Source organism: Triturus cristatus, chromosome 1_1, assembly GCF_964204655.1.
Source record: "Triturus cristatus chromosome 1_1, aTriCri1.1, whole genome shotgun sequence".
In the NCBI taxonomy this organism is placed as follows: Eukaryota; Metazoa; Chordata; class Amphibia; order Caudata; family Salamandridae; genus Triturus; species Triturus cristatus.
This window is the reverse complement of record NC_140579.1, coordinates 1,063,132,320-1,063,149,202: the sequence shown is the minus strand read 5'-3', so window position 1 is coordinate 1,063,149,202 and position 16,883 is coordinate 1,063,132,320.

Genomic DNA, 16,883 nt, shown 5'->3' with positions numbered 1-16,883 from the left:
CTTTCTCTCACAGACTCTCTCTCACAGACACTCTCATAGACACTCTTACAGACACTCTCTCACAGACTCTCTCTCACAGACAGACTCTCACAGTCTATCACAAACACTCTCTCACAGACACTCTCTCACAGACACTCTCTCACACAGATACTCTCTCATAGACACTCTCTCACAGACTCACTCTCAGACACTCTCTCATAGACACTCTCTCACAGACACTCTCTCACACTCTCACAGACTCTCACAGACACTCTCTTACAGACTCTCGCTCACAGACTCTCTCACAGACACTCTCACAGACTCCCTCTCACAGACTTTCTCTCACAGACTCTCTCTCACAGACACTCTCTCACAGACACTCTCACAGACACACTCTCACAGACACTCTCACAGACACTCTCTCAAAGATTCTTACAGACTCTCTCACACAGACACTCTCTCACATACACTCTCACATACACTCTCACAGACACTCTCACAGACACTCTCACACAGACACTCTCACAGACACTCTCACAGACTGTCTCTCACAGACTCTCTCTCACAGCCACTCTCTCACAGACTTTCTCTCACAGACAGACTCTCACAGTCTATCACAAACACTCTCTCACAGACACTCTCTCACAGACACTCTCTCACAAACTCTCACACAGACACTCTCTCACAGACTCACTCTTACAGACACTCTCTCATAGACACTCTCTCACAGACACTCTCTCACACTCTCACAGACTCTCACAGACACTCTCTCACAGACTCTCGCTCACAGACTCTCTCACAGACACTCTCACAGACTCCCTCTCACAGACTTTCTCTCACAGACTCTCTCTCACAGACACTCTCACAGACACACTCTCACAGACACTCTCACAGACACTCTCTCAAAGATTCTCACAGACTCTCTCACACAGACACTCTTTCACATACACTCTCACAGACACTCTCACAGACACTCTCATAGATACTCTCACAGACACTCTCACACAGACACTCTCACAGACACTCTCACAGACTCTCTCTCACAGACTCTCTCTCACGGACACTCTCTCACAGACTTTCTCTCACAGACTCTCTCTCACAGACACTCTCATAGACACTCTTACAGACACTCTCTCACAGACTCTCTCTCACAGACAGACTCTCACAGTCTATCACAAACACTCTCTCACAGACACTCTCTCACAGCCACTCTCTCACAGACTCTCACAGAGACACTCTCTCACAGACACTCTCTCACAGACTCACTCTCACAGACACTCTCTCACAGACACTCTCACACAGACTCACTCTCACAGACTCACTCTCACAGACACTCTCACAGACACTTTCAGACACTCACAGACACTCTCTCACAGACACTCTCTCACAGACACTCTCTCACAGACTTACACTCACAGACACTCTCTCACAGACACTCTCTCACAGACACTCTCACAGACTCACTCTCACATACTCTCTCACAGACACTCTCTCACAGACACTCTCTCACAGACTCACTCTCACAGACTCACTCTCACAGACACTCTCACAGACACTTTCAGACACTCACAGACACTCTCTCATAGACACTCTCTCACATACACTCTCTCACAGACTCTCTCTCACAGACTCTCTCTCACAGACACTCTCATAGACACTATCACAGATACTCTCTCACTGACACCCTCTCACAGACACAGACAGACTCTCACAAACACTATCACAGACACTTTCATACACTCACAGACACTCACTCACAGACACTCTCTCACAGACACTCTCTCACAGACTCACTCTCACAGACTCACTCTCACAGACACTCTCACACACTCTCTCACAGACACTCTCACAGACAGTCTCTCACAGAAACTATCTCACACTCTCTCACAGACATTCTCTCACAGACTCTCACAGCCACTCTCTCACAGACTCTTGCTCACAGACACTCTCTCACAGACACTCTCTCACAGACTCTCTCTCACAGACACTCTCTCACAGACCCTCCTTCACAGACACTCACAGACAGACTCTCACATACTCTCACAGACACTCTCACAGATACTCTCACAGACTCTCTCTCACATACTCTCTCTCACAGATGCTCTCTCACAGACTCTCGCTCACAGACACTCTCACGGACTATCACTGATACTCTCTCACAGAAACTCTCTCACACTCTCTCACAGACATTCTCTCACAGACTCTCACAGCCACTCTCTCACAGACTCTTGCTCACAGACACTCTCTCACAGACACTCTCTCACAGACACTCTCTCACAGATTCACTCTCACATACTCTCTCACAGACACTCTCTCACAGACTCACTCTCACAGACTCACTCTCACAGACACTCTCACACACTCTCTCACAGACACTCTCACAGACAGTCTCTCACAGAAACTCTCTCACACTCTCTCACAGACATTCTCTCACAGACTCTCACAGCCACTCTCTCACAGACTCTTGCTCACAGACACTCTCTCACAGACACTCTCTCACAGTCTCTCTCTCACAGACACTCTCTCACAGACCCTCCTTCACAGACACTCATAGACAGACTCTCACATACTCTCACAGACACTCTCACAGATACTCTCACAGACTCTCTCTCACATACTCTCTCTCACAGATGCTCTCTCACAGACTCTCGCTCACAGACACTCTCACAGACTATCACTGACACTCTCTCACAGAAACTCTCTCACACTCTCTCATAGACATTCTCTCACAGACTCTCACAGCCACTCTCTCACAGACTCTTGCTCACAGACACTCTCTCACAGACACTCTCTCACAGACACTCTCTCACAGATTCACTCTCACATACTCTCTCACAGACACTCTCTCACAGACTCACTCTCACAGACTCACTCTCACAGACTCACTCTCACAGACTCACTCTCACAGACACTCTCACAGACACTCTCACAGACACTTTCATACACTCACAGACACTCTCTCACAGACTCTCACACAGATACTCTCTCACAGACACTCTCTCACAGACTCACTCTTACAGACACTCTCTCATAGACACTCTCTCACAGACACTCTCTCACACTCTCACAGACTCTCACAGACACTCTCTCACAGACTCTCGCTCACAGACTCTCTCACAGACACTCTCACAGACACTCTCACAGACTCCCTCTCACAGACTTTCTCTCACAGACTCTCTCTCACAGACACTCTCACAGACACACTCTCACAGACACTCTCACAGACACTCTCTCAAAGATTCTCACAGACTCTCTCACACAGACACTCTCTCACATACACTCTCACAGACACTCTCACAGACACTCTCATAGATACTCTCACAGACACTCTCACACAGACACTCTCACAGACACTCTCACAGACTTTCTCTCACAGACTCTCTCTCACAGACAGACTCTCACAGTCTATCACAAACACTCTCTCACAGACACTCTCTCACAGCCACTCTCTCACAGACTCTCACAGAGACACTCTCTCACAGACACTCTCTCACAGACTCACTCTCACAGACACTCTCTCACAGACACTCTCTCACAGACTCACTCTCACAGACTCACTCTCACAGACACTCTCACAGACACTTTCAGACACTCACAGACACTCTCTCACAGACACTCTCTCACAGACACTCTCTCACAGACTCACACTCACAGACACTCTCTCACAGACACTCTCTCACAGACACTCTCACAGACTCACTCTCACATACTCTCTCACAGACACTCTCTCACAGACACTCTCTCACAGACTCACTCTCACAGACTCACTCTCACAGACACTCTCACAGACACTTTCAGACACTCACAGACACTCTCTCATAGACACTCTCTCACATACACTCTCTCACAGACTCTCTCTCACAGACTCTCTCTCACAGACACTCTCATAGACACTCTCACAGATACTCTCTCACTGACACCCTCTCACAGACACAGACAGACTCTCACAGACACTATCACAGACACTTTCATACACTCACAGACACTCACTCACAGACACTCTCTCACAGACACTCTCTCACAGACTCACTCTCACAGACTCACTCTCACAGACACTCTCACACACTCTCTCACAGACACTCTCACAGACAGTCTCTCACAGAAACTATCTCACACTCTCTCACTGACATTCTCTCACAGACTCTCACAGCCACTCTCTCACAGACTCTTGCTCACAGACACTCTCTCACAGACACTCTCTCACAGACTCTCTCTCACAGACACTCTCTCACAGACCCTCCTTCACAGACACTCACAGACAGACTCTCACATACTCTCACAGACACTCTCACAGATACTCTCACAGACTCTCTCTCACATACTCTCTCTCACAGATGCTCTCTCACAGACTCTCGCTCACAGACACTCTCACAGACTATCACTGATACTCTCTCACAGAAACTCTCTCACACTCTCTCACAGACATTCTCTCACAGACTCTCACAGCCACTCTCTCACAGACTCTTGCTCACAGACACTCTCTCACAGACACTCTCTCACAGACACTCTCTCACAGATTCACTCTCACATACTCTCTCACAGACACTCTCTCACAGACTCACTCTCACAGACTCACTCTCACAGACACTCTCACAGACACTTTCATACACTCACAGACACTCTCTCATAGACACTCTCTCACAGACACTCTCTCACAGACACTCTCTCACAGACTCTCTCTCACAGACTCTCTCTCACAGACACTCTCTCATAGACACTCTCACAGATACTCTCACAGACACTCTCTCACAGACTCTCACAGACACTCTCACAGACACTCTCTCACTCTCACAGACACTCTCTCACAGACACTCTCACAGACACTCTCACAGTCACTTTCTCACAGACTCTCACAGACGCTCTCTCACAGACTCTCTCTCACAGACACTCTCTCACAGACACTCTCACAGACACACTCTCACAGACACTCTCAAAGACACTTTCTCACAGACTCTCTCACAGACTCTCACAGATACTCTCTCACAGACACAGACACTCTCACAGACACTCACAGACTCTCTTTCACAGACACTATCACAGACACTCTCACAGATTCTCTCTCACAGACTATCACAGACACTCTTTCACAGTCTCCCACACACTCTCACATACTCTCTCACAGACTCTCTCAGACTCTCTCTCACAGACTCTCTCTCACAGACTCTCTCACACAGACACTCTCACAGTCACTTTCATACACTCACAGAGACACTCTCACAGACACTGTCACAGACTGTCTCTCACAGACTCTCTCTCACACTCTCACAGACTCTCACAGACACTCTCTCACAGACTCTCGCTCACAGACTCTCTCACAGACACTCTCACAGACTTTCTCTCACAGACTCTCTCTCACAGACACTCTCACAGACACACTCTCACAGACACTCTCACAGACACTCTCTCAAAGATTCTCACAGACTCTCTCACACAGACACTCTTTCACATACACTCTCACAGACACTCTCACAGACACTCTCATAGATACTCTCACAGACACTCTCACACAGACACTCTCACAGACACTCTCACAGACTCTCTCTCACAGACTCTCTCTCACGGACACTCTCTCACAGACTTTCTCTCACAGACTCTCTCTCACAGACACTCTCATAGACACTCTTACAGACACTCTCTCACAGACTCTCTCTCACAGACAGACTCTCACAGTCTATCACAAACACTCTCTCACAGACACTCTCTCACAGCCACTCTCTCACAGACTCTCACAGAGACACTCTCTCACAGACACTCTCTCACAGACTCACTCTCACAGACACTCTCTCACAGACACTCTCACACAGACTCACTCTCACAGACTCACTCTCACAGACACTCTCACAGACACTTTCAGACACTCACAGACACTCTCTCACAGACACTCTCTCACAGACACTCTCTCACAGACTTACACTCACAGACACTCTCTCACAGACACTCTCTCACAGACACTCTCACAGACTCACTCTCACATACTCTCTCACAGACACTCTCTCACAGACACTCTCTCACAGACTCACTCTCACAGACTCACTCTCACAGACACTCTCACAGACACTTTCAGACACTCACAGACACTCTCTCATAGACACTCTCTCACATACACTCTCTCACAGACTCTCTCTCACAGACTCTCTCTCACAGACACTCTCATAGACACTATCACAGATACTCTCTCACTGACACCCTCTCACAGACACAGACAGACTCTCACAAACACTATCACAGACACTTTCATACACTCACAGACACTCACTCACAGACACTCTCTCACAGACACTCTCTCACAGACTCACTCTCACAGACTCACTCTCACAGACACTCTCACACACTCTCTCACAGACACTCTCACAGACAGTCTCTCACAGAAACTATCTCACACTCTCTCACAGACATTCTCTCACAGACTCTCACAGCCACTCTCTCACAGACTCTTGCTCACAGACACTCTCTCACAGACACTCTCTCACAGACTCTCTCTCACAGACACTCTCTCACAGACCCTCCTTCACAGACACTCACAGACAGACTCTCACATACTCTCACAGACACTCTCACAGATACTCTCACAGACTCTCTCTCACATACTCTCTCTCACAGATGCTCTCTCACAGACTCTCGCTCACAGACACTCTCACGGACTATCACTGATACTCTCTCACAGAAACTCTCTCACACTCTCTCACAGACATTCTCTCACAGACTCTCACAGCCACTCTCTCACAGACTCTTGCTCACAGACACTCTCTCACAGACACTCTCTCACAGACACTCTCTCACAGATTCACTCTCACATACTCTCTCACAGACACTCTCTCACAGACTCACTCTCACAGACTCACTCTCACAGACACTCTCACACACTCTCTCACAGACACTCTCACAGACAGTCTCTCACAGAAACTCTCTCACACTCTCTCACAGACATTCTCTCACAGACTCTCACAGCCACTCTCTCACAGACTCTTGCTCACAGACACTCTCTCACAGACACTCTCTCACAGTCTCTCTCTCACAGACACTCTCTCACAGACCCTCCTTCACAGACACTCATAGACAGACTCTCACATACTCTCACAGACACTCTCACAGATACTCTCACAGACTCTCTCTCACATACTCTCTCTCACAGATGCTCTCTCACAGACTCTCGCTCACAGACACTCTCACAGACTATCACTGACACTCTCTCACAGAAACTCTCTCACACTCTCTCATAGACATTCTCTCACAGACTCTCACAGCCACTCTCTCACAGACTCTTGCTCACAGACACTCTCTCACAGACACTCTCTCACAGACACTCTCTCACAGATTCACTCTCACATACTCTCTCACAGACACTCTCTCACAGACTCACTCTCACAGACTCACTCTCACAGACTCACTCTCACAGACTCACTCTCACAGACACTCTCACAGACACTCTCACAGACACTTTCATACACTCACAGACACTCTCTCACAGACTCTCACACAGATACTCTCTCACAGACACTCTCTCACAGACTCACTCTTACAGACACTCTCTCATAGACACTCTCTCACAGACACTCTCTCACACTCTCACAGACTCTCACAGACACTCTCTCACAGACTCTCGCTCACAGACTCTCTCACAGACACTCTCACAGACACTCTCACAGACTCCCTCTCACAGACTTTCTCTCACAGACTCTCTCTCACAGACACTCTCACAGACACACTCTCACAGACACTCTCACAGACACTCTCTCAAAGATTCTCACAGACTCTCTCACACAGACACTCTCTCACATACACTCTCACAGACACTCTCACAGACACTCTCATAGATACTCTCACAGACACTCTCACACAGACACTCTCACAGACACTCTCACAGACTTTCTCTCACAGACTCTCTCTCACAGACAGACTCTCACAGTCTATCACAAACACTCTCTCACAGACACTCTCTCACAGCCACTCTCTCACAGACTCTCACAGAGACACTCTCTCACAGACACTCTCTCACAGACTCACTCTCACAGACACTCTCTCACAGACACTCTCTCACAGACTCACTCTCACAGACTCACTCTCACAGACACTCTCACAGACACTTTCAGACACTCACAGACACTCTCTCACAGACACTCTCTCACAGACACTCTCTCACAGACTCACACTCACAGACACTCTCTCACAGACACTCTCTCACAGACACTCTCACAGACTCACTCTCACATACTCTCTCACAGACACTCTCTCACAGACACTCTCTCACAGACTCACTCTCACAGACTCACTCTCACAGACACTCTCACAGACACTTTCAGACACTCACAGACACTCTCTCATAGACACTCTCTCACATACACTCTCTCACAGACTCTCTCTCACAGACTCTCTCTCACAGACACTCTCATAGACACTCTCACAGATACTCTCTCACTGACACCCTCTCACAGACACAGACAGACTCTCACAGACACTATCACAGACACTTTCATACACTCACAGACACTCACTCACAGACACTCTCTCACAGACACTCTCTCACAGACTCACTCTCACAGACTCACTCTCACAGACACTCTCACACACTCTCTCACAGACACTCTCACAGACAGTCTCTCACAGAAACTATCTCACACTCTCTCACTGACATTCTCTCACAGACTCTCACAGCCACTCTCTCACAGACTCTTGCTCACAGACACTCTCTCACAGACACTCTCTCACAGACTCTCTCTCACAGACACTCTCTCACAGACCCTCCTTCACAGACACTCACAGACAGACTCTCACATACTCTCACAGACACTCTCACAGATACTCTCACAGACTCTCTCTCACATACTCTCTCTCACAGATGCTCTCTCACAGACTCTCGCTCACAGACACTCTCACAGACTATCACTGATACTCTCTCACAGAAACTCTCTCACACTCTCTCACAGACATTCTCTCACAGACTCTCACAGCCACTCTCTCACAGACTCTTGCTCACAGACACTCTCTCACAGACACTCTCTCACAGACACTCTCTCACAGATTCACTCTCACATACTCTCTCACAGACACTCTCTCACAGACTCACTCTCACAGACTCACTCTCACAGACACTCTCACAGACACTTTCATACACTCACAGACACTCTCTCATAGACACTCTCTCACAGACACTCTCTCACAGACACTCTCTCACAGACTCTCTCTCACAGACTCTCTCTCACAGACACTCTCTCATAGACACTCTCACAGATACTCTCACAGACACTCTCTCACAGACTCTCACAGACACTCTCACAGACACTCTCTCACTCTCACAGACACTCTCTCACAGACACTCTCACAGACACTCTCACAGTCACTTTCTCACAGACTCTCACAGACGCTCTCTCACAGACTCTCTCTCACAGACACTCTCTCACAGACACTCTCACAGACACACTCTCACAGACACTCTCAAAGACACTTTCTCACAGACTCTCTCACAGACTCTCACAGATACTCTCTCACAGACACAGACACTCTCACAGACACTCACAGACTCTCTTTCACAGACACTATCACAGACACTATCACAGATTCTCTCTCACAGACACTCTTTCACAGTCTCCCACACACTCTCACATACTCTCTCACAGACTCTCTCAGACTCTCTCTCACAGACTCTCTCTCACAGACTCTCTCACACAGACACTCTCACAGTCACTTTCATACACTCACAGAGACACTCTCACAGACACTGTCACAGACTGTCTCTCACAGACTCTCTCTCACAGACACTCTCTCACAGACTCTCTCTCACAGACAGACTCTCACAGTCTATCACAAACACTCTCTCATAGACACTCTCTCACAGACACTCTCTCACACAGATACTCTCTCATAGACACTCTCTCACAGACTCACTCTCACAGACACTCTCTCATAGACACTCTCTCACAGACACTCTCTCACACTCTCACAGACTCTCACAGACACTCTCTTACAGACTCTCGCTCACAGACTCTCTCACAGACACTCTCACAGACTCCCTCTCACAGACTTTCTCTCACAGACTCTCTCTCACAGACACTCTCTCACAGACACTCTCACAGACACACTCTCACAGACACTCTCACAGACACTCTCTCAAAGATTCTTACAGACTCTCTCATACAGACACTCTCTCACATACACTCTCACATACACTCTCACAGACACTCTCACAGACACTCTCACACAGACACTCTCACAGACACTCTCACAGACTGTCTCTCACAGACTCTCTCTCACAGACACTCTCTCACAGACTTTCTCTCACAGACAGACTCTCACAGTCTATCACAAAAACTCTCTCACAGACACTCTCTCACAGACACTCTCTCACAAACTCTCACACAGACACTCTCTCACAGACACTCTCTCACAGACTCACTCTCACAGACACTCTCTCACAGACACTCTCTCACAGACTCACTCTCACAGACTCACTCTCACAGACACTCTCACAGACACATTCAGACACTCACAGACACTCTCTCACAGACACTCTCTCAAAGACACTCTCTCACAGACACTCTCTCACAGACACTCTCACAGACTCACTCTTACAGACACTCTCACACACTCTCTCACAGACACTCTCACAGACAGTCTCTCACAGAAACTCTCTCACACTCTCTCACAGACATTCTCTCACAGACTCTCACAGCCACTCTCTCACAGACTCTTGCTCACAGACACTCTCTCACAGACACTCTCTCATAGTCTCTCTCTCACAGACACTCTCTCACAGACCCTCCTTCACAGACACTCATAGACAGACTCTCACATACTCTCACAGACACTCTCACAGATACTCTCACAGACTCTCTCTCACATACTCTCTCTCACAGATGCTCTCTCACAGACTCTCGCTCACAGACACTCTCACAGACTATCACTGACACTCTCTCACAGAAACTCTCTCACACTCTCTCCTAGACATTCTCTCACAGACTCTCACAGCCACTCTCTCACAGACTCTTGCTCACAGACACTCTCTCACAGACACTCTCTCACAGACACTCTCTCACGGATTCACTCTCACATACTCTCTCACAGACACTCTCTCACAGACACTCTCTCACAGACACTCTCTCACAGACTCACACTCACAGACACTCTCTCACAGACACTCTCTCACAGACACTCTCACAGACTCACTCTCACATACTCTCTCACAGACACTCTCTCACAGACACTCTCTCGCAGACTCACTCTCACAGACTCACTCTCACAGACACTCTCACAGACACTTTCAGACACTCACAGACACTCTCTCATAGACACTCTCTCACATACACTCTCTCACAGACTCTCTCTCACAGACTCTCTCTCACAGACACTCTCATAGACACTCTCACAGATACTCTCTCACTGACACCCTCTCACAGACACAGACAGACTCTCACAGACACTATCACAGACACTTTCATACACTCACAGACACTCACTCACAGACACTCTCTCACAGACACTCTCTCACAGACTCACTCTCACAGACTCACTCTCACAGACACTCTCACACACTCTCTCACAGACACTCTCACAGACAGTCTCTCACAGAAACTATCTCACACTCTCTCACTGACATTCTCTCACAGACTCTCACAGCCACTCTCTCACAGACTCTTGCTCACAGACACTCTCTCACAGACACTCTCTCACAGACTCTCTCTCACAGACACTCTCTCACAGACCCTCCTTCACAGACACTCACAGACAGACTCTCACATACTCTCACAGACACTCTCACAGACAGTCTCTCACAGAAACTATCTCACACTCTCTCACTGACATTCTCTCACAGACTCTCACAGCCACTCTCTCACAGACTCTTGCTCACAGACACTCTCTCACAGACACTCTCACAGACTCACTCTCACAGACACTCTCACACACTCTCTCACAGACACTCTCACAGACAGTCTCTCACAGAAACTCTCTCACACTCTCTCACAGACATTCTCTCACAGACTCTCACAGCCACTCTCTCACAGACTCTTGCTCACAGACACTCTCTCACAGACACTCTCTCATAGTCTCTCTCTCACAGACACTCTCTCACAGACCCTCCTTCACAGACACTCATAGACAGACTCTCACATACTCTCACAGACACTCTCACAGATACTCTCACAGACTCTCTCTCACATACTCTCTCTCACAGATGCTCTCTCACAGACTCTCGCTCACAGACACTCTCACAGACTATCACTGACACTCTCTCACAGAAACTCTCTCACACTCTCTCATAGACATTCTCTCACAGACTCTCACAGCCACTCTCTCACAGACTCTTGCTCACAGACACTCTCTCACAGACACTCTCTCACAGACACTCTCTCACAGATTCACTCTCACATACTCTCTCACAGACACTCTCTCACAGACACTCTCTCACAGACACTCTCTCACAGACTCACACTCACAGACACTCTCTCACAGACACTCTCTCACAGACACTCTCACAGACTCACTCTCACATACTCTCTCACAGACACTCTCTCACAGACACTCTCTCACAGACTCACTCTCACAGACTCACTCTCACAGACACTCTCACAGACACTTTTAGACACTCACAGACACTCTCTCATAGACACTCTCTCACATACACTCTCTCACAGACTCTCTCTCACAGACTCTCTCTCACAGACACTCTCATAGACACTCTCACAGATACTCTCTCACTGACACCCTCTCACAGACACAGACAGACTCTCACAGACACTATCACAGATACTTTCATACACTCACAGACACTCACTCACAGACACTCTCTCACAGACACTCTCTCACAGACTCACTCTCACAGACTCACTCTCACAGACACTCTCACACACTCTCTCACAGACACTCTCACAGACAGTCTCTCACAGAAACTATCTCACACTCTCTCACTGACATTCTCTCACAGACTCTCACAGCCACTCTCTCACAGACTCTTGCTCACAGACACTCTCTCACAGACACTCTCTCACAGACTCTCTCTCACAGACACTCTCTCACAGACCCTCCTTCACAGACACTCACAGACAGACTCTCACATACTCTCACAGACACTCTCACAGATACTCTCACAGACTCTCTCTCACATACTCTCTCTCACAGATGCTCTCTCACAGACTCTCGCTCACAGACACTCTCACAGACTATCACTGATACTCTCTCATAGAAACTCTCTCACACTCTCTCACAGACATTCTCTCACAGACTCTCACAGCCACTCTCTCACAGACTCTTGCTCACAGACACTCTCTCACAGACACTCTCTCACAGACACTCTCTCACAGATTCACTCTCACATACTCTCTCACAGACACTCTCTCACAGACTCACTCTCACAGACTCACTCTCACAGACTCACTCTCACAGACACTCTCACAGACACTTTCATACACTCACAGACACTCTCTCATAGATACTCTCTCACAGACACTCTCTCACAGACACTCTCTCACAGACTCTCTCTCACAGACTCTCTCTCACAGACACTCTCTCATAGACACTCTCACAGATACTCTCACAGACACTCTCTCACAGACTCTCACAGACACTCTCACAGACACTCTCTCACTCTCACAGACACTCTCTCACAGACACTCTCACAGACACTCTCACAGTCACTTTCTCACAGACTCTCACAGACGCTCTCTCACAGACTCTCTCTCACAGACACTCTCTCACAGACACTCTCACAGACACACTCTCACAGACACTCTCAAAGACACTTTCTCACAGACTCTCTCACAGACTCTCACAGATACTCTCTCACAGACACAGACACTCTCACAGACACTCACAGACTCTTTTACAGACACTATCACAGACACTCTCACAGATTCTCTCTCACAGACTATCACAGACACTCTTTCACAGTCTCCCACACACTCTCACATACTCTCTCACAGACTCTCTCAGACTCTCTCTCACAGACTCTCTCTCACAGACTCTCTCACACAGACACTCTCACAGTCACTTTCATACACTCACAGAGACACTCTCACAGACACTGTCACAGACTGTCTCTCACAGACTCTCTCTCACAGACACTCTCTCACAGACTTTCTCTCACAGACTCTCTCTCACAGACACTCTCATAGACACTCTTACAGACACTCTCTCACAGACTCTCTCTCACAGACAGACTCTCACAGTCTATCACAAACACTCTCTCACAGACACTCTCTCACAGACACTCTCTCACACAGATACTCTCTCATAGACACTCTCTCACAGACTCACTCTCACAGACACTCTCTCATAGACACTCTCTCACAGACACTCTCTCACACTCTCACAGACTCTCACAGACACTCTCTTACAGACTCTTGCTCACAGACTCTCTCACAGACACTCTCACAGACTCCCTCTCACAGACTTTCTCTCAAAGACTCTCTCTCACAGACACTCTCTCACAGACACTCTCACAGACACACTCTCACAGACACTCTCACAGACACTCTCTCAAAGATTCTTACAGACTCTCTCACACAGACACTCTCTCACATACACTCTCACATACACTCTCACAGACACTCTCACAGACACTCTCACACAGACACTCTCACAGACACTCTCACAGACTGTCTCTCACAGACTCTCTCTCACAGACACTCTCTCACAGACTTTCTCTCACAGACAGACTCTCACAGTCTATCACAAACACTCTCTCACAGACACTCTCTCACAGACACTCTCTCACAAACTCTCACACAGACACTCTCTCACAGACTCTCTCACAGACTCACTCTCACAGACACTCTCTCACAGACACTCTCTCACAGACTCACTCTCACAGACTCACTCTCACAGACACTCTCACAGACACATTCAGACACTCACAGACACTCTCTCACAGACACTCTCTCAAAGACACTCTCTCACAGACACTCTCTCACAGACACTCTCACAGACTCACTCTCACAGACACTCTCACACACTCTCTCACAGACACTTTCACAGACAGTCTCTCACAGAAACTCTTTCACACTCTCTCACAGACATTCTCTCACAGACTCTCACAGCCACTCTCTCACAGACTCTTGCTCACAGACACTCTCTCACAGACACTCTCTCACAGTCTCTCTCTCACAGACACTCTCTCACAGACCCTCCTTCACAGACACTCATAGACAGACTCTCACATACTCTCACAGACACTCTCACAGATACTCTCACAGACTCTCTCTCACATACTCTCTCTCACAGATGCTCTCTCACAGACTCTCGCTCACAGACACTCTCACAGACTATCACTGACACTCTCTCACAGAAACTCTCTCACACTCTCTCATAGACATTCTCTCACAGACTCTCACAGCCACTCTCTCACAGACTCTTGCTCACAGACACTCTCTCACAGACACTCTCTCACAGACACTCTCTCACAGATTCACTCTCACATACTCTCTCACAGACACTCTCTCACAGACACTCTCTCACAGACACTCTCTCACAGACACTCTCTCACAGACACTCTCTCACAGACACTCTCACAGACTCACTCTCACATACTCTCTCACAGACACTCTCTCACAGACACTCTCTCACAGACTCACTCTCACAGACTCACTCTCACAGACACTCTCACAGACACTTTCAGACACTCACAGACACTCTCTCATAGACACTCTCTCACATACACTCTCTCACAGACTCTCTCTCACAGACTCTCTCTCACAGACACTCTCATAGACACTCTCACAGATACTCTCTCACTGACACCCTCTCACAGACACAGACAGACTCTCACAGACACTATCACATACACTTTCATACACTCACAGACACTCACTCACAGACACTCTCTCACAGACACTCTCTCACAGACTCACTCTCACAGACTCACTCTCACAGACACTCTCACACACTCTCTCACAGACACTCTCACAGACAGTCTCTCACAGAAACTATCTCACACTCTCTCACTGACATTCTCTCACAGACTCTCACAGCCACTCTCTCACAGACTCTTGCTCACAGACACTCTCTCACAGACACTCTCTCACAGACTCTCTCTCACAGACACTCTCTCACAGACCCTCCTTCACAGACACTCACAGACAGACTCTCACATACTCTCACAGACACTCTCACAGATACTCTCACAGACTCTCTCTCACATACTCTCTCTCACAGATGCTCTCTCACAGACTCTCGCTCACAGACACTCTCACAGACTATCACTGATACTCTCTCACAGAAACTCTCTCACACTCTCTCACAGACATTCTCTCACAGACTCTCACAGCCACTCTCTCACAGACTCTTGCTCACAGACACTCTCTCACAGACACTCTCTCACAGACACTCTCTCACAGATTCACTCTCACATACTCTCTCACAGACACTCTCTCACAGACTCACTCTCACAGACTCACTCTCACAGAATCACTCTCACAGACACTCTCACAGACACTTTCATACACTCACAGACACTCTCTCATAGACACTCTCTCACAGACACTCTCTCACAGACACTCTCTCACAGACTCTCTCTCACAGACACTCTCTCATAGACACTCTCACAGATACTCTCACAGACACTCTCTCACAGACTCTCACAGACACTCTCACAGACACTCTCTCACTCTCACAGACACTCTCTCACAGACACTCTCACAGACACTCTCACAGTCACTTTCTCACAGACTCTCACAGACGCTCTCTCACAGACTCTCTCTCACAGACACTCTCTCACAGACACTCTCACAGACACACTCTCACAGACACTCTCAAAGACACTTTCTCACAGACTCTCTCACAGACTCTCACAGATACTCTCTCACAGACACAGACACTCTCACAGACACTCACAGACTCTCTTTCACAGACACTATCACAGACACTCTCACAGATTCTCTCTCACAGACTATCACAGACACTCTTTCACAGTCTCCCAC